The 19,954-nt window shown below is 43.5% G+C and overlaps 1 protein-coding gene across 18 annotated transcripts in view; it reads right to left on the bottom strand.

Moving 5' to 3' along the window:
- The window catches only part of TANC2 (tetratricopeptide repeat, ankyrin repeat and coiled-coil containing 2), a 711,362-nt gene that overhangs the window by 142,635 nt on the left and 548,773 nt on the right, over window positions 1–19,954 (bottom strand). The window contains exon 1 of one of the 18 annotated variants that reach the window (XM_075911631.1): window positions 3,684–4,218. The exons of the other annotated variants lie outside the window; for them this stretch is intronic. The gene's annotated coding sequence lies outside the window, so the exon portion shown is untranslated. Of the gene's footprint in view, window positions 1–3,683; window positions 4,219–19,954 lie in introns of those variants that run through there. 18 annotated transcript variants of the gene reach the window in all.

The following is a 19,954-nucleotide window of genomic DNA, read 5'->3' as shown; positions in this document are numbered from 1 at the left end:
TGCTATGAAGAAATTAGCCCATTTTGCTTGACAACCAATAAAGCGGGGCTTTAAAAGCGTGATGTGGTTACAAGACACTGAAAACACTTACAGTACATTTCATCTGGTCATGGGATAAATGGAGTAGCACAGAATTTTCCTGGAAAAAGCCAGATCCCAAAATAGTTCTGTTCTTTGTAACAATAGAAACCAGAGCACACTTGTTTTTGATTACCAAGAAAAGCACTGGGAGGGATTACATTTAAAAATAATCCTGTTGGCTACACATTTCATTTGTTTCTCATTGTTAACCAATGAGTATGATCTGAAATTCATTTTTGGATAAACAAAAACAAGAGCTGACATGTCGCATAGTGAAAAGCTCAGAGCAGTTTGAAACAAAACTTCTGAGGAAAACAATTGTGGGATGGCATCCAGGAAAAGAGCTCTCACATTTTATTATCAAGTGCCCAGGACAGCATTCAAACACTCAACATGTTTTTTCCCCTGGAGTCTTTTCCCAGCTTTTTGCACCAAGATGTTACATTAGGGGAAGAAGAGTGATACTGGAATTGATGCCTTTTTGCTGAATGTTTACTGCAGACCAATCCAAATGGTTACAGTCTCACTTAAATGGTATTACAAGGCAGTTCCTTGATATCATCACACACTTTAAAACAGCTGGAGCATGTGGGTGGCATTTCAGCAAGAGGTGGAGCTATGTGAGATTATCCATCGTGTGTATTCCAAACGAGAGGGTCAGTTTTAAGGTTGCCAATTTTAATTGAACATATTCCCAGAGGTTTCATCACATGACATAATCTTTAATTAAAGATGAATCCTTAATTCCTGGAGACGCCAGGACAATTGTGGAGGATTGGCAATCCTTGTTTTGAACCATTTAGGGCTAGTCTGTACTCTCAGGGGGCATCTACACTGCACCCGTAGGTCGAAATAAGATATACAATTGAGCTACACAAATTGTGTATCTTATTTCAATCTAATTTTGAAATAGCTTATTCCGAAATGTGGCGCTGTCTAAACAGTGCCAAATTTTGAAATAAACCGCTATTCCGAAACGTCCCTTAACCCTCACGGAAAGAGGGTTACAGGGATGTTGGAACAGTGAGCCCGTTATTTCGAAATCTATTTTGAAATAATGGGCTGGTTCAAAAGATGTGGAATACCATTTTGGGATACTGGAGGTATCCTGAAATAGCACTACTGTCTAGCTGTACCCTCTAGGCTCTGGTGGTAAAGCTGTATTAGAAGAGACCTCTACTGGAGATGCTGCACAAACTAGGAGAAAGAACTCCTGCTGGTATAGTTAAACCAACTTGCTGAACATCACCAACTATTCTAACAAAAGGCTCTTTAGTAGATAAGAGCTACATCTACACGAGGGGTTTATACCCCTAGCCAACCAGCCTTTTTTCGCAAAATGCTGTACTGCAGACCTGGCCTCCGTTGTGGAGGTATATCCTCCTCTGCACTACAGGGGGCTCTCTAGCCCAAAAAGGTGTTTGTGCCACTATATCGTGACAAAGGCCTCTCTTACCTGGACCATAACCAACCCACTGACACTACTCCTGTGAAGATAAGCATTTGCATACTTTCTATTAATTACATATAAATGGAAATTACATTGCTTGCTATTCAGGATTTTGAATATTTAGTCTGACATATTCAATGTGTTTATTATTTTAGTTGCTTAGCATCATGATGGTCTCAGTTGGAGAAGTAGCTGATAAACAAAATTATTACAGTCGAGCATTTTTATTCACTTAATATTAAGTGAATAAAAGTGCTATTTTTAATGTAATGTAATTAATTAAATAAACGTCTCCTCCACAGAGTTCCTGCATGGGCCTGTGCAAGTTCTTTCTGTCAACTGGACAAGTAAATGGACCCAGCTCAGCAGTGTGTTGAACGCAAGACTATTTCCCTTCTCGTCATCTTAGCACCCCAAAAACGGACATTAAATGAAATTAAATTGAAAGGTGGCAAATTCAGAATTTAGGAAGAAATACTTTTTCATACAGTGCATAGGTAGAATGCGTAGCTCATTACAATTGCATTGTGATCAAGAATTTAGAAAGTTTCAAAGACTGGATGCTATAGCTAATGTTGAAAGGGATGTCAAAACTCATGCTATGGAGCTTAAATTCATCTCTCACTATTAGGCATAAGGATGAGACTGCCAAGGACGGAATGCCGATTAGTCCATATCTGCCTACTGCGGTGTTTCTTGCATCTTTCCCTGACACATCTGGTGATGGCCATGGTCAGAGACAGAGGCTATGTCTACACTATACTGATCTATCGGAAAAAGGTACACAAATAGTTTTTTCAGCTAGGCCAAATTTCAGAAAACCAAATTTCAGAAAAGCCTCCTCTTTTGGAAGAGCCCTTGTCCCTCATGAGAGGAGGAAGACAGGGCTTCAAAAAAACCGTGTCTGCTCTTCCGCAAAAAAATGTGGATGAGCAGACGTGTTCCCTGGATGTGGTGGAGTTTTCCCGGGATGCTGGAGGTATCCCAGAAAAAACTTATTGTGTAGACATAGCCAGAAACATGATGAGATAGCCATTCTAGATAGTCCTGTACTAAAGCCCTTCTTTAAACTTACCTATTTTTCTATAATTTCATTCTTGGAAGTGGCTGAATCATTTTCACTGTCACTTTTCAAAATATTTGAGGCAAAGAGCTAGCACGTACCATTTCAATCTGACTTTGACAAAGTTATAAGCAACTAAAAAAGGGAACTATTGTTTTCATGGTGAATATAAAATTTAGACAAAAGATAACCGGGGGGGGGGGGGGGGGGGGAGAGGGAGGGAGAGAAAAAAGAGATGAAACAAAAAAGAAAATGTGATTTTGAATAAGTTTTTCTTAAATTCTGAAATATGCTCGTCATCCTTCGTGCTCCTCCATTCTTATAGTTGACCAAAATCAAACCTTTGCTGCCAGAAAGAAGAGGAATAGTTGTTGAGGTACTGTAATTAGAAAGAATTGAATTTACAATGAATGAAAGTTATTCACATTAAAAACCACTGAAATCTGCTCAAAATCCCTTAAAAACATGGGGCCTGATTCTCATTTTCCTTATAGACTCTTTACACCACTCTGCAAGTGCAAAGTGGCCATTATGTGTGATAGTACATGCAATTAAAACTCACTTTACAGCCATGTAAATGAATACTGAAAAGGGACCTCTGTGCAAATGCTAAAAGCCCCTTAATCTGCAAATAAAATGTTTTTCCAACTTGTTTGCTCTGCAAGATGTAAGAAAAAAAAACAGACAAAATTTAATAGAATTTTAGTCTTTAAAGTATGCTATACAACCAAACAAGAAACTCATCCCTCAGAGCTCTTTAGAAAGTTTAACAAAGAAATATTCAAGCAAAGGAGATTGGTTATTTAAAAGTTTGAATGCTTCCTCCCTTTCAGATTTGTAAATTATACTTCAGGAGTTTATGCAGATCACATAATTAGGATAAGGATGATTATCCTTTCCAGGCATAGCTTTTACTTCAAAGGGAGCTATTAATGTTTTACACAGACAGCTCAATGGTTCTCCTGCACTGAAGAATTTAAGAAATACACAAACTTATTAGCTAAAAGAACTACTGTTTTTGTGACAGCGACATAGCAGATTTTGTGTGGAATTCCATTAAATCCTTTAGCACACTCATCTTTTCATTACCTGGTTTAAAAACGGCTCCTGTTTCTTAAGAAAATGGGCAGCTCTGAACATTATACAAGCAGAAGTGCAGACCCATATTATAGTAGAGTTGTTTATGAGCTTCATTGCTAACACTCTTACACTCTCACACACGACTGACAACAGCTGCTGCATAGCAAACATTTCTTAAATTCAATCCCCCTGTCTAAACTGCACAAATCTCATTTTAATTCTTCCAAGCACACACAGCCATCAAGGATGGCCACAAACATGAGTTTCCTTGGCAATGTAAATGGTTTATATAACCCTTTCACTGCCAGGCCAAATTGATAGACATTTCTTTTTAGTTCTATATATTCTCTCAGTTAAAAGACAAAACTGAATGAGTTCCTTTCGATTACTCATCCACCAAAACCAATGGGGAAAAACCTTGTTATGAAAACTGACATTAGTGCTCAAACAGATATCAGTCTTATGATGTTAGTAAATCCTTTTATCCTTCAGTCGAAGGGAAGATATGCTTATACAAGCTAAACTTGCAATCGAGACAGTAAGGACAATGAACTATAGTTGGGCCTCCCTTGTCCGGCCCTCTTGGGACCTGACTGGTCCCGAACAAGGGAATTTGCGGAATGAGGGGAGGCCCCTCCCTACATGGCCCGTGCTGCCCCCGACTAGGACTCCAGCTGAGCCCTGCTACTGCCTGCCCGGCCATGGCTCCCCAGGCTGGAGCTCCTGGGCTGCTGGTACTCCGTGGCTTCTAGGGCTGCCAGGGATCTGAGGCTGCCGTGGCTTCTGTGGCTGCTGGGACCGAGGCTCCATGGCTGTTGAGACTCTGTGGCCACTGCCAGCCCTCCGGTACCGCCCAGCAGCAGGGTCCAGAACTCTCTGCTGCGCCCCCTTCCCTCAACATGGGGCTCCTGGCTGAATCACGTCCTCTCTCCCCCACAGCCCGACCTCCTTATACCTGGACTCTGGCCAGGAACATCCATGGTCCTGCTGGACTACAGATGTTGCCAGAGCAGAGAGTCCAAGCTAAGGAAGGTATAACCTGTACTGAAGTGTACAGTTGTTGCATCCCTAGCTGTTTGGCCAAGCATCCTCTGAGGAGTAACAATTTTATGTTGTTAAGGTTTTATTTTATTAAGTATATTGGTATCAATTATTAGGAATTTTAGGTGTTAAATTGGTATTCTTCAGAGGCACACTTTTCTACATCTGTTTTTGTCAACAGTCCAGGTACAATGGTTTTGCCAGCAAGTGGCAGTTGGCATGAAAGGGTAAAAACATTTCTTTAAAATGGTGGTTGAAAATGCTTCTTCATCAATTGTGTCTTAATATTTAGTACTTGAGAATAGTTAGAATCTTTTTTTCCTTTTTCTTCTGAAGGAAGGAATAACTTTATTAACTTACAATCAGCTTTTTTTGGATTAATTTCAAATGACTGGAGAGATGTTTTATGTGATCTCTCAGATACCGGAGAATCTCTCAGCCACATTACACTTACCTCTACTCCAAACCCACATATTACAAGCAACAGAAAGGATTTGGAGAAGGAAGCTAAATTCACAGGCCTGAGGAACAAATTGTTGTTTGTCACTCAGGTAAGGGCAATGAAGGATTCTTGGAGGGCATCTTGCACCATGGCCTTTCGGCTCAGTCCGCATTACAATAGTTGATAGCTGCTGAGAAGGTTTCCAAGATGGATTCTTGGAAACCATTACAGGTCATGGAAGTTTGCCACTTTGTGATGACCCGTGTTATGGGAAGACACTTTTTAAATGGAGCTCTGAAAACCCTTTTAAATAGCCCTATCCTAAAGAATGAAGTGTAATGTGTGGGTTTCGCTTAAATGGCATGTAAGTCTGACACACACCAGTCATTCCCACCCAGGACCTACGGCTAACAGTACCATATACAACACCGTAGTCAGTAATTTCCTATGAATATAGAAAAAAATCATCAATTTGGTCTGTTCCAAAAGAGTGGCTGGAAAGGGACAAAGAAGACCTGATTGTGATGATGTCTCTCAGGGCACGTCTCCACCGCAACTATGCCAGCTGACTCGGACTAGGGGACTGTTTAACTGCGCTATGGATGTTTCTCTCCACCATGCAGGGTCCTAGAGCCCAGGCCCAAATAGCTACAGCACAATTAAACAGCCGCTCAGCTTGAGTCAGCTGTCACGGGCTAGACACAGGGATTTTAGCTGCAGTATAAACATGTCCTTAGTGTGTTGGTAACAGGGACTGGACAGAGGTATTTTGCTGGTCACTGCCATAGACAGCTGGGTTCTTCATTCAGCTCTTGATGTGCATCATGTGGCAATCATCAATCATGTTGCCAGATCGCTTTCAGAATCAGCATATAAAGTGCATACTATAAAGTGTATCATGCTTCTGTGATGGCTGTTCACCGCCCAGTGTTACAACAAAGCCTGCTGCAGATCTGAGAGGGGACAGGACCAGAATGCTGCCCAGAAAGCGACACCATGGGGGTTAGATAAGCTGGAGGGCCGGGATAGGGTCCAGAGTGACCTAGTCAGATTAGAGGATTGGGCCAAAAGAAATCTGATGAGGTTCAACAAGGACAAGTGCAGAGTCCTGCACTTGGGATGGAAGAATCTCAAGTATTGTTATAGGCTGGGGATCGACTGGCTAAGTAGCAGTTCTGCAGAAAAGGATCTGAGGATTACAGTGGATGAGAAGCTGGATATGAGTCAACAGTGTGTCCTTGTAGCCAAGAAGGCTAATGACATATTAGGTTGCATTAGGAGGAGCATTGCCAGCAGATCCAGAGAAGTGATTATTCCCCTTTCTTGGCTCTGGTGAGGCCACATCTGGAGTATTGTGTCCAGTTCTGGGCCCCCCACTATAGAAAGGATGTGGACGCATTGGAGAGGGTCCAGCGAAGGGGAACCAAAATGATGAGGGGGCTGGAGCACATGACCTGTGAGGAGAGGCTGAGGGATTTGGGCTTGTTTAGTCTGCAGAAGAGAAGAGTGAGGAGGGATTTGAGAGCAGCCTTTAACTTCCTGAAGGGAGGTTCCAAAGAGGATGGAGAGAGGCTGTTCACAGTAGTGACGGATGACAGAACAAGGAGCAATGGGCTCAAGTTACAGTGGGGGAGGCCTAAGCTGGATATTAGGAATAACTATTTCACTAGGAGAGTGGTAAAGCACTGGAATGGGTTACCTCGGGAGGGGGTGGAATCTCCATCCCTAGAGGTTTTTAAGTCTCAGCTTGATAAAGCCCTGGCTGGGTTGATTTAGTTGGGATTGGTCCTGCCTAGAGGAGGGGAGTGGACTTGATGACCTCCTGAGGTCTCTTCAGCTCTATGATTCCAAACTGGTAGCTACCTTGATTCAGACACTGAATGTAGTTACCCTCACCCTTTAGCCTCGTATACACAGCTTCTAGAAATGGTGGGCATGCCTCAGCTACATAAACCAGGAACATCTGCACCTCCCTCTTCTCCCAAGGCCTCTGAATGTGGATTTACCACCCAGTTACACTAGCAATAAACTGAACCCAGCATACAAGCAACAGTATATACATCTTATATGCCCCAGTGGATTATTTCCCATGTCAATAAAATCACACTTTCCCCATTATGCACCAATGAACTGAGGCATTTTTTCTAAATCAGACAGCTAAAATAGATGTAAGGAGAAAGAAACCATCAGAATTTTGTACTAGAAATGTGTTCTAGTTCTTAAACTATGAAAATGTGGGGAAAAAAATTCCTTTGAACTGCAAACCTCATTCCACCCAACAGGATTCAGTGACCATGAGATAAAACACTAACACTGCCAAATCCCTTCCCGATAATAGCAATAGCTGCATATAGGAACCACTATTCATTTTCTGCAAATGCAAATAAAGGTGGGGGGGGGGGGCACTTCAGCTTTAACGTGGTATTTGAAAAAAAAAAATCCCCATTGTTCCATAGCCTACATTTTCCTTTTCATTCAAATCAACAAAGAACCAGAAATAAAAGAAGGGCATTAAAATTGCATAGGACATGGAGGAGAAAAGCAAGATAACTAAGGGTATAAGTCCGTCAAACACTTTTTCAACTCGGTATGCTTAGAAAAATTGTTATCCATACAAATGTTATAAGTTTCAACAGCATCCGAAATAATAAATGCAACTGTTTTCATTCTAGCAAACCACCTATACAAACAATAGTGCTTTTCTTTCAAACTGTTTTAAAATCCAAAACTGTTTTTTCAAAATGGATCACATACTTTATTTTGAATGTAATCCAATTTTGCACAAAACAATTTAACTCAAGCGCATGATCACTTCACATAAAACACATTTATGTTAAAGCAAAACATGCCACTTACATGGCCAAGAGTCTGTTATGCATAAATCCAGCATATTACTGTATTACTAAAATGCTGGTTGACAGAGGAAAATATCTGGAAGTGCTGGCTAAAGGCCAGAGAGATGTCAATGTTCATTCCACAGAGAGGATACATCCATTGTCTATCAAAGACATCTGCACACTTATGGTCCTTTAGAGCATCCCTTGCTGTTCCTGGATTCTCAGGTATCTAGTGACACATAGCACCTTTGTTTCCTCTTTCCAAAGCTAAGTCTGGTTTTGTTCTTAGTCTAAACTTCCCATTAATGGATGAAAAACAGCGAAGAGTTGATGTATGAAAAGTTAAAAAAAAAAGTGAAAATGTAGACTAGTGTAAAACTGCACTGCCCAAAACAAATGATTTTCTATAGAAGATCAATTCAATACTCACGTGAACTGCACAGCGGGGTGATGAGTTAAGATGTAACGGTGGCATAAATGGATTAAATTACTATTGCCTGTCTTCCATTTAAACCATCCATTTAAACTATCTCTCTACAGGTAGTTTGGGGAAAAGGTATCGGGGAAGGCTAAAGAAAAGTTTTTTCCATAGATAACTGGATACTACCGTGATAGAGATTTAAAACAGTACCCAGTTCCTAGTTGTGTTAACTCCTTTACGTCCAAAGTCCTCTTCAGTGTACAGTACTTAAAAACAAGACTCTGGAAATATTCTTGTGTCATTATTTCGTCATTCCTAAATGATGCAAGTGGCTCTTTCATTTTGCTTATTGGTATGTGGTAATAAAAGCCAGAACACCAACATCAGACGCCAATCTGTGACAAAGCAGCCAGACATGAAACATGTCTTCAAAGTTCCTTGTCAAATCTGTGAAGGCGGTGTTCAGTAATCAAAACAATCATATGTTAGTGCTACAAGCTTTTTATCTGCTTCTAGTGATGGTAGCAAGAGTGAAGCCTTCTGCTGAATCCTACTCGGTCCTGTTGTTATGATGTGGTGTTCAGTTTTTGGGACAGGTACTTGTAGAGGTTAGGCTAGATGGTTTATTTTGTGTATTTCACTATGAATTGACAATTATTTTAGTTGTTATTCCAGCATGTATTCTGTGAAAAGAAACTTTTGTTGAGCATGAAGTTGACACCAACATTAATAACAGCTCCCAGACATGGGCAGAAGGGATAGTAAGGAACATTTAGTCTTTGAGCTACCAGCTGATAAATCAACGTAGAACAACATTTAGGAAACAGGACTATGTAGCACTTTAAAGACTAACAAGATGGTTTATTAGGTGATGAGCTTTCGTGGGCCAGACCCACTTCCTCAGATCAAGTAGTGGAAGAAAATTGTCACAATCATATATACCAAAGGATACAATTAAAAAAAATGAACACATATGAAAAGGACAAATAAAATTTCAGAACAGAAGGGGTATGGGGAGGGGAAGGTAAATGTCTGTGAGCTAATGATATTAGAGGTGATAATTGGGGAATCTATCTTTGTAATGGGTAAGGTAATTATATTCTTTATTCAAACTCAAGCGTAAAGTGTCGAATTTAAGCATGAATGAGAGTTCAGAGGATTCTCTTTCAAGTGCAGTCTTAAAAGATCCTTGAAGCAGGATGCAGGTAATTAAGTCGTTGAGACAATGTCCTTTCTGGTTGAAATGGCAAGAAACTGTTTTTTCTTTGTGATCCTGTCTAATACATGCAGTCCCCGGGTTACGTACAAGATAGGGACTGTAGGTTTGTTCTTAAGTTGAATCTGTATGTAAGTCGGAACTGGCGTCCAGATTCAGCCGCTGGTAAAACTGACCAGCGGCTGACTACAGGAAGCCCGAGGCAGAATTGCTCTGCCCTGGGCTTCCTGGAATCAGCCGCTGATCAGTTTCAACAGCGGCTGAATCTGGACACCTGGACAGAGCAGCTGGGGTGCTGTTGGGTAGGTCCCCGCAGCGCCGCACCTCAGCGCTGCGAGGACCAACACGGCAGCACCCCAGCTGCTCTACCCCTGGTGTCACCAAGTCAGCTGCTGTTGAAACTGATCAGCGGCTGATTCCAGGAAGCCCGGGGCAGAGCAACTCTGCCTTGGGCTTCATGTAGTCAGCCGCTGGTCAGTTTCAGCAGCGGCTGACTTGGGGACGCCTGGGGCAGAGCAGCTGGGGTGCTGCCGGGTTGGTGCAGTAGCGCCCCTCCTCAGTGCTACTGGACCAACCCAGAAGCACCCCAGCTGCTCTGCCCCAGGCGTCCTGATTCAGCCGCTGCTGAAACTGACCAGCAGCAGCTGAATCAGGACGCCTGGGGCAGAGCAGCTGGGGTGCTGCTGGGTTGGTCCAGTAACGCCGAGGAGCGGCGCTGCGGGACCAACCGGGCAGTGCCCCAGCTGCTCTACCCCAGGCGTCGCGAGAAAAGCCTGGTCTGTTGGGGGCGGGGGGCACGGTCCCACCCGCATCCTCCGCGGCTTTGCTCCGTGTCTCCCTGGTCTGCTGGGGGGGCTCCCCCAGCTGACGCCGAGCAGCTTTTCTCGCCCCGGAGGACGCGGGCGGCGGGACCGGGGAGCGTCTGGGCGGTCCCGCCGCCTGCGTCCTCCGGGGTGAGAAAAGCCCCGTTCGTAACTACAGGCAGTTGGGGACTGCCTGTATCTGTTTTGTGGGCATTGATCCTTTGGCGAAGTGTCTGAGACGTTTGTCCAATGTACATAGCAGATGGACACTTTCGGCACATGATAGCATAAATTATATTTCTGGATGCGCAGGAATGTGTGTTCTTGATCTTATAACTCACTTGGTTAGGTCCAATAATGGTATCAGCAGAGTGAATATGTGGACAAAGCTGGCAACAGGGTTTGTTGCATGGGAAGGTACCAAGGTTGGTATTAGTGTGGTATGTTCTGTGGTTGTTGGTAAGAACAGGATACGAAACTCCAAGAGGCTGTGGGAGACAGACCCATAGTCTCCTATAGACAACCACCTAACCTCAAGATGATTCCCCCCCTCATCTTCCTTCTGTTCTGAAATGTGATTTGTCCTTTTCATATGTGTTCATTTTTTTTAAATTGTATCCTTTGGTATATATGGTTGTGACAATTTTCTTCTGCTATTTGATCTGAGGAAGTGGGTCTGGTCCACAAAAGCTCATCACCTATTAAACCATCTTGTTAGTCTTTAAAGTGCTACATAGTCCTGTTTTTTGATTCAGCTTCACCAGACCAACACGGCTACATTTCTATCACTATTCAACATTTAGGAAAACATTCAGATTCTAGTAAATGGCTATCAGATGCGTAATGAGACCATTCAAACTTGTGTTACATGTGTTTGGTATTATTTTATATTTTAGGGGCAGTGGGTGCTTGCAACAGTAATCTAATAACTGTTTTGATCTTTTTTTTTTTTACTCTAAAGCTATGCTAGTTTTCAGCTATTTGTTAAATGTTGATAATAAATGGACTGAAAATACTTCCTTTGATTAACAAATTAAAACAATTTATCTCATTCTGCATTTGAATACATGGCTGTAGTCATGTTAATATTAAAACCTCTGCAGTACTAGGATTTTGGCTGCCAGTGATTTCTAGTGTCACTTTGATTCAGCTTTGGATTTTACTGATGATTTAAAGACCTTTTAGACTTCAACAGACTTGCTGAAGAGGTGACTGTGGGTCCCGTCATTTCTAAAAGTTTATATACTTATGCGGACGCGTGTCTCTCCCAAATATTATCCGGCTTCTTCTTTTGTTTTTGGCCACTCATCGTCCTTTAGCATCGCATCTCTTTCCTGTTTGCAACACTGCATACTTTGCATTCTTTCCCTTTGGGTTCCATGATTTTTTTTTCTTCTGACAGGAATCTTCAATGCAGCGCACAATTCTTGATGAAACCATACATATTTCTACGTTTTGAAGTGCTCTGAACAGGAAAATTCAATCTTTTTTCACTCATGTTACTTTTTTGGCACAATTAGGTTCAAATCTTTTTTGTTTGGCGAAGTATGAGGTTGTGAGTCACAGAATAAAAGATAGTTTTTGTTCATTCTGATTGAGAGCTAGATACACAAATACTGGTAAGATTGTTATGGCCAACCACAGCATCACAATGAATTCAGAAGGATTTATTTTAAGCATCTTCCTAATGCAAGTTCATGGGATTGTGCAGTCTCAGTCCCTCAGTTAATTTTTATCCTGTTCACCTTAAAACCTGGCAGCCTTAACATCTAGTTTGCCTACCTGTTGTTGAATGGGAGGTGGGAGTCTCATCTGACTCAGTCGGATCAATATGATACTATTAACATTCCTGTCCCAAAAAGCATCACCTTGTTCTTTGCAAAGTGACTAGCCTAGGGGGATCCTGGTTAATGACTAGGGCTTATATCAAATATAGTAATACAAAGAATAGTAATAAAACCATAACAATATTATTCATACATAGAATCATAGAGTTATAAGGGACCACAAGAGCAATCCATTCTAATCCCCTGCCAAGATAGGGTATGTCTACAGTACAGCGCTAATTCGAACTAACTTAGTTCGAATTAGTTCATTCAAATTAAGCTAATTCGAACTAACTCATCTAGAACTAAAAACTAGTTCGAATTAGCGTTTTGCTAATTCGAACTAGCGCGTCCACACTGATTGGACGCAGGGGCGCATTTAAGGGCAGCTGAAACCGGTTCCGGCAGGGCATCAGGTCAGTAGTTGCGTTGTGTGGCTGCTGTCTGAGGCTATCTGAGGCTCGTGCTTAAAGGGACCCCCCCGGACAGCCGGTTCTCAGCTTTTCCTGCTTGCTTGCCAACCTCGCCGAGGGACAGCAAAGCGTTGGTCTCTGTGCCCGTCTGTGTCGGTGCTTCCCTTCGGGGCCACCGCCGCAGGTGGCAACATGGAGCCAGAGCTCGCCCTGCACCTTCTGGTGCACTTTCTGGACTTGCTGCTGCAAGCCTGCCAGCAATGGCTTGAGGCTCCCTGGATCCTTTCCAGCTTCTCTACCACCTCCTTTCTAGGGATGGGAACGACTAGTCGACTATACGATAAGCAAATGCTTATTGGACAGTTGACGCACTAGTGAACTAGTCGCTCCCCCGCTTGCTGCCTCTATAAAAGAGGCATCAAGGGGGGGAACAGGAGGGAGTGCTTCAAAGTGGCAGCAAATTTAATTTGCCTTTTTTTTACCACAGCATCACCTGGCTGATTCATGTTGAGGTTGTGCTCTCCTAGATCCTTCTCAGTAGTGCTGTTGCAAAGTTAATTTTTTCTCCATTTGGTAGTTGAGTGTTTGGTTTTAATTCCCCAAGTGCAGCGCCTTAACATTTGTCTTTGCTGAATTTAATTTTGCTGTCTACAACCCAGTATCAAGATCCCTCTGATTTTTGCTCTATCCTCTAAGGTGTTGCCAATAAATATGCTACAGATATTGCAGAACCACCATCTATTAGATGCCTGATTGTGGGTGTGAGAATTGTCCCTCAAACTTACCCAGAAACATTGAAATTCTAATTCTTAAGCCTAAGTCCCTCATGGTTTCACCTATCTTTCCTGTACGACTCACGAGCAGAGTTATAGATATATTGGAGTTGAACTGGACCCAATTTTGAAAGTTTAAAAAAAAAGGAAGCCAGATTCTTGTAATGCTGCAGTGAAGTCCAAAGTCTGCAGAGCACAGAGGGTCTGTCTGGAAAAGTACAACTGAAGTAAACACAGTGTGTTTCCTTTAACTTTATATTTATCTTTCTAACCTCTGTATTTTTCTTCCGTTAGGGATGACTGACAAGAGATCTGAAAAGTGTTCAAAGTTTCTATTGTGCTCACTTCTGTCTCAGCTGATCTCAAGATTATTTCTGGGAATTTTTTCTGCAAGACTAGACCATCATTCTTTGTTGCCTGTGTGATAGTCCAGAAAATGGCTGCTGGGTTCCTTAGAGAAGAGTATGCAAGAAAAAGAACAGTGAACGTATTCCCACTTTAAGAACCCACTTTATTGGTGATCAGTCAAACACTGAATCTATCATCTAATTGCTTTTGCTCTGAAAAGCATTTTCTAGGGCTCAGTCACCTGGTAAAATGTCTCTTTTTAGCTCTCTATGTTGCCAATCTTTCATTGTCAGAAAGATTTTCTATTTTTAAAGGTCCCTGCTCTTACATCACATTTTAAAACCTTTCAGAAGGAGAAGATGCAAGGTGCCTAGCCAAACTTAGGGAAGTAACACTAGCAATCCTTGGGCTTGGGAGAGCACAGCAGCTATGCCCACCATGCTCCTTACTTGGGGAACATCACCTCAAAGTGGATGATGGGAGGCAAGGCCATGGACGGAGGGTATAGGCTGTAGTCTCTTCTTTACCCGCCTGAGGGCAGTAATACCTTTCCAATATCAGCTGTTGGGTTTAGAGTAGGGGTGATTATATAGTATTGGCGACCTACAATGTATGGGAGGTCAGAGTAGATGACCTGGGGGTCCCTTCTGGCTTTGCATTCTATGACTCTCCCCAGCACCAATGAGCTTGAATTGCATACCCATCCGGGTAGTGGCTAGATGGAAAAACTTAGCCTGTAGATTTCAAATTGCCAAAAGGGAAATGCAAAAGCTACTGCTTCAAACTGCATCTGTATTCCTTGTGCCCACAGGAAAGTCATTTGTATGTGCTCACACAAACACCGGCCATATCTTTAAAAATACACCTTTCACTGTTTAAAGAATTCAGAATTAATATTTCCTATATATTTTCATTTATGCTTATTTTATCCTTTGCAAAGGAGGAGAATGGGTCTTGAATTTGTCTGGAGGGTTTTTTTAAATTATTTTTATCGTGGATTTGTGCTTTTAACAGGCATCACTCAGCTATATACATGGCCGAAATAATACAAGATCTGGGATTTCATCTCATGCATGGTAGAGATATGGAAGAGAAAAACCCAGTTGTCAGATTTTTTTTACAACTTCAATGCAAGTTACCTGAGGCGATGAGCCTGAAAAGTACTACAGACTATAAAATAAAATGGATTATGTGCATAAATGGATGGGATGGGATAGGAAGAAAACATGTTTGAATGCACAGCTTTCAATTCTTTGGAACAATAAACTAGCAAACTAATAGGATTTCTATGGTTCTGAATTGTTAATCTATGCACAAAAGATTTTTCAGAGGCCGAGGGACAATTTTAATAGTGGTCGATCTCAGATCATAACCTTTCCTTTGGTCAAAAATGGCAGACCTTTCATTTCCTACAATATAATGGAACTCATGCAATCTTTCCAAACAGGTGAAATAGTCTGCATGGTGACGGAGGAAAGGTCGCACATTTTTAGCAGTCCTCCCAAAACTGTAATTTACTTGGGGACCAATGAGTAGAAGAGAAATGGAAATGTGCTTGTTTGATGGCTATTGGCATCTCTTTATGAAAAGGTCTTGGTCACAGTAAAATGACTATATTGTATCAGAGGAATAGGTCTGGTCCACACACAGATTTTGCACCAGCATAAATAGGGCTCTGATTTTTTGAACTCAGCACCCTCTCTTTTTGTGTGCTGCTGCTGTGAGGACTCTGCCTCAGTTTCCTTCAGCCTGTTAACAATCATTTGGCTTGTACCAAGTGACTTCCTCTTAGGACTCCTTTATCAAGAAGTCTCCTCTTTCAGGTGAATAGAGTCTGACATACAAGGAGTGCAGTGACCTTAGAGAAGGATCCATAATCCTAGGCCCCCACAGAGTCCTTGCCCCTTTGTACCAAGGGATTTGACTATTCTTTTTGTTGGGGTTGGCAGAAGGATCCTAGACCCACCCACTCTCCTGGGTTCTAGCTGAGGGATCCCATGTTAAGCAGCTCCGCACAATCTCTTGCTTCCTATATCACTTCTCCTGAAGGCCTTTTCCTGATTCATGTTCTCTGATTCTCCCTGTCTGGGGGTATGTCTACACTCCTGTTTTTCTGGAAAAACTACATTTATGTCCATACTGGGGTTTTTCCGACAGCGGTAAGCCCTTTTCCAAAATCTGTACTCCTGCTTTCCTTGGGCAATAATGCTTATTTTGGAACAGTTTTTTCGAAACAGCATTAGTGTGGATGCGCCGCTGCTGCTATTTCAAAATAACTACTCTCCAGAGTCATTTGAAGTATTTACTCCCCAGTGCTTCTTTGGGGTTCACAATAACCGAGCCTGCCATGGAAAAATTTTGAGGCTCCCTCATTGTGGGGACACGCTATTTCATTTTTGTTATTTTGGGAGTTATTATTTCAAATTTAGTTATTTTGAAATAATTTCCTAGTGTAGACATACCCTAAGAAAGGGGCAAGCTAAAGTGCCATGACACTAAAAGTGATTCTTACAGTAGACATCTGCAATGCATCTGTTTATCCAAAGAGGCTACTGAGCCAATTTTATTCCAAGTTCTGCTTAGGGAATAAGAGAAACTGAAGAGATTATTAAGAGAGGCCCACTATTCTTTATCTGCCAAAATATGATTGGGTTTGAGGGTTATTTTGGTTTCTGGGGAAAGACCTACACTGAGACCTCTTCTAAACTTAGCTCTCTGTTTATAATGTAGCTTAATTGATGAAATATTGGATTTCTCATAATTTATTATACATTTAAACATTCTCTCAGAAGATAAAATAAATACATCTAGAGACATTTTTCAAGCAAGAGAAGAACCCCAAATCCGCCACGGCATCAAAGGACACCTACTGGAAAACTCTGTCAGGGCCTTTTAGAAAAAGAATTTTTAAGTGCACAAGCAGGATTGGGAAATTTGAAAATACAGCCAAAAGGCTTCAGAAAACTGCAAAGAGACTGGGAGTTCTGCAGAGGGAAAAGAAACCTGTGATCATGACTCAAAAAATGCAAAAAGATGTTTAGCTCCATTAGTCTGCAAGAAAGAAGCGGAATGATGAGACAAAGGGTAATTTAATGAGGAAATCTGAAAAAGATTCCCCGAAGGATTTTGGGGATGAGAAATATCTTCTCCCATGTCAAAATAGGTTGGGTTTCTTTCTGCATTTATAAAGGCAGCTTGAAAACGGCCCTGTGCACTTTTTTTAGTCACTAAATTGGACTTTTAACTCTGCAAAGACTTGAGAAAATTCAGAGTGGACAGGTTTGATTGGCTGGCATGATGAACTGCTCTAATTCATCTCAAAGGACATGAAAGCTGAAGCATAATCTACTTGTCACTGTAAATGTTCAATACTGTTTTTAAGAAGAAAAAAATCAGCTAATTTGGTGGCAAATTTTGGATATTCTACCCTTTATAAAGCAAAATGTTAATATACAAATATTACATTCATGTGTTACATTCTTTCTTCAAACCCAGGAAAATGACACTAAGGAAGAGGAGATAATAGCACTCAGAAGTTGCTGGAATGGCACTGAAGGATCACAGCTCAGCTGAAACAACAATAATAAATCATCGTCAAAACTGTCCCACAGATGTCTCCATACTGCAAAAAAACAAAACAAAAAAAAATCCCATAACAGCAAATCTCAGAGCCCAGGTCTACAGACTGATTCATGCCATGAGAAGCACTGGTACTCCACCCAGGCTAAAGCCGGGTCTGAGGCCTGACTCCTTTGCCAGGTTCCAGAGACCCAGCTGGAGCAGGACTGCCTGTCTACTGGTAATTTTAGTACCCTAGCACAGGGCTGGGCAAAATGGCCTCCATGGGCTGCATCCAGCCTGCCAAGCGGGTTGATCCTGCCCATGGAGGCCCTGCCGCTCCCCTGCCTCCAGGCCAATTAGGGCCTGGGGGCAGGGGAAAGTGCAAGAAGTTCTCGCCACCCTTCAAGGAGTGCGTGGTGCTTAGAAGTGCCACATGCTCCTGGCAGGGCGGGAGGAGGCTTCACACGCTGCCCCACCCCCAAACCCTGATTGGTCTGAGGGCAGAAGGGGGAGCGTGCAAAGTCTCCTCCCACCGCCAGGTAGGGTTTTCTACCAGACAGTCCGGTATTTGCACCGTCTGTCCGGTAGAAAAATTCAGAAAATACCGGACATGTGCAATGTCTGGTGTTTTGTGAATTCCCGGCTGGACGGAAGCCTGGCAGGGGCAGCAGAGCGACTGGGAGGCGGAGCGCGATTGGCTTTGGGAGCCCTGTGGTCGCGTGCAAAAGCCGAGTGGAGCGGGACGGGGGCTGGGACTCCCAGCCATCTGTCTCCCCCCCCCCTCCCCCCGGCTATTGCAGGGACCAGAGGCTCCCAGCGCCAATTGCGGCCCCGCCTCCCAGCTGGGAGCCTCTGGTTGCGAGCAGAAGCCAGATGGGGGGTGTGGCTCCCAGCCCTGCCCCGCCCCTGTCCCCCACCTGGCTTCTGCTGGCAAGTAAAGGGAGTGCCTGCTGGGGGCGCGGCCAGAAGAACTCCGACTGCGGCCAGTGGCTGCACCCCCCTACTCCCCCGAGCTGCTTCCTGCCCCCCTTCTTCCCCTCCAGCCCCACGGCCCCGATCCCCCCCCCAGCTCTGCTTCCTACCCCCCCTTCCTCTCCTCCAGCCCCACGGCCCCTGATCCTCCCCCAGCTCTGCTGCCCACCCCCTCTTCCTGCTGGCCAGCCCTGCAGCCCCCGGACACCCTTCCCCGCCAGCTCTGCTTCCTGCCCCCCTTCTTCCGGGCCCCCCCTTTCCTGCCGGCCAGCCCCCGGAGGCCCCCCCGCCAGCTCTGCTTCCCCCCCCTTCCTCCGGACCCCCCATCCTCCCCTCCAGCCCCCGATCTCCCCCCAGCTCTGCTTCCTGATCCCTCTTCCTGCCGGCCAGCCCCGCAGCCCCCGGACACCCCCCCATCAGCTCTGCTTCCCACCCACCCCTTCTCCCATCTAGCCCCATGGCCCCTCCCCGCCAGCTCTGCTACCCGCCCCCCTCCCGGCCGGTCCTCCCTCCCGCCCCCCTGACAAGTGTGTCCGTTTTTTTACTAGGGTCTACCTGGCAACCCTACTACCAGGGGCATGGGTGCCTAGGGGAAACCTCTGGGGGAGGGGGGGGGGCAAAGACTTCACACACTCCTCCACCCCCAGACCAATCATGGTCTGTGGGTGGGAAAGCAGGGAAGTATCCTGGCCCCGCCTCTTCCGCTTGAGGCTCAGCCCCTTCCAGTGTGGCCCAGGGCCACTTAAAACATTTCTGAAATGGCCCCCGGTAAAAAATTATTGCTCACCTCTGCCCTAGCCTGAGCTCCATGAACCCGAGTCTTGACCCAGGTTCTGCACACTTGTTGTCGCCTATGTTCTTTTGCAGTCTTGACATGTTCCCAGATGCTCTCCAGTGCATTCTGGTTTCAGTGATTTCTTGTTTATCTTCCCTTATTTTTTATTTGCTTATCAGTTTCCCTTTTAAAGCAAACAGTACCCTTTAATTATAAAGCCATATCCATTTAGATTGGGGATGTTATTTTTATTAACCAACAGTAGATGAAGAAACCATTTTTTGTCAATAAACTGAATCAAACCCCAATCGCTTTAGTGTCCTTCGCTCAACGAGATGACAAATATTTCTCCCTTTCCTTTCACTGCTCAACCTGGCTTGTTCTGCCTATTAATTATTTCTTAATGGTTACTGCATAGCAAAGCAGCAGCGCCCTTCACAGCTGCTTCTGTCTTACTGCCATAAAACTGCTTGTCAATGTTTATACTCCGTGCAGCGAGGCACCCATAATTGGTCACCATATATGCTCCTAGTGAGCTCATGTGAAAGAAGCCCTCTAAGTATTCCCACAACTGGACCTTTGAAAAAAATGTATATTGTATGTACAATAACCCATTTATTTGAGTGATCTGCTAAAACACTGAATGTACAGCTCTACTGCATGTAACACTTTGAGCAGTGAATTATACACAGGAGCCTTCAGTGGTCTAGGTGATTATTTTTTATTCAAGTTTCCCTTCAGTAATTGTTTGAATAAGTAGCATTTCTGATCAAATACAAAGATGAGGTATACAAAGTACTGAAAGACGAGGGCGATGTTTTATTAAGAGAATTACTTTGCTTTCCTGAGTTG

The sequence above is a fragment of the Pelodiscus sinensis genome, chromosome 29 (genome assembly GCF_049634645.1).
Source record: "Pelodiscus sinensis isolate JC-2024 chromosome 29, ASM4963464v1, whole genome shotgun sequence".
NCBI classification, from domain to species: domain Eukaryota; kingdom Metazoa; phylum Chordata; order Testudines; family Trionychidae; genus Pelodiscus; species Pelodiscus sinensis.
This window is presented reverse-complemented; position numbering and strand designations above follow the sequence as displayed.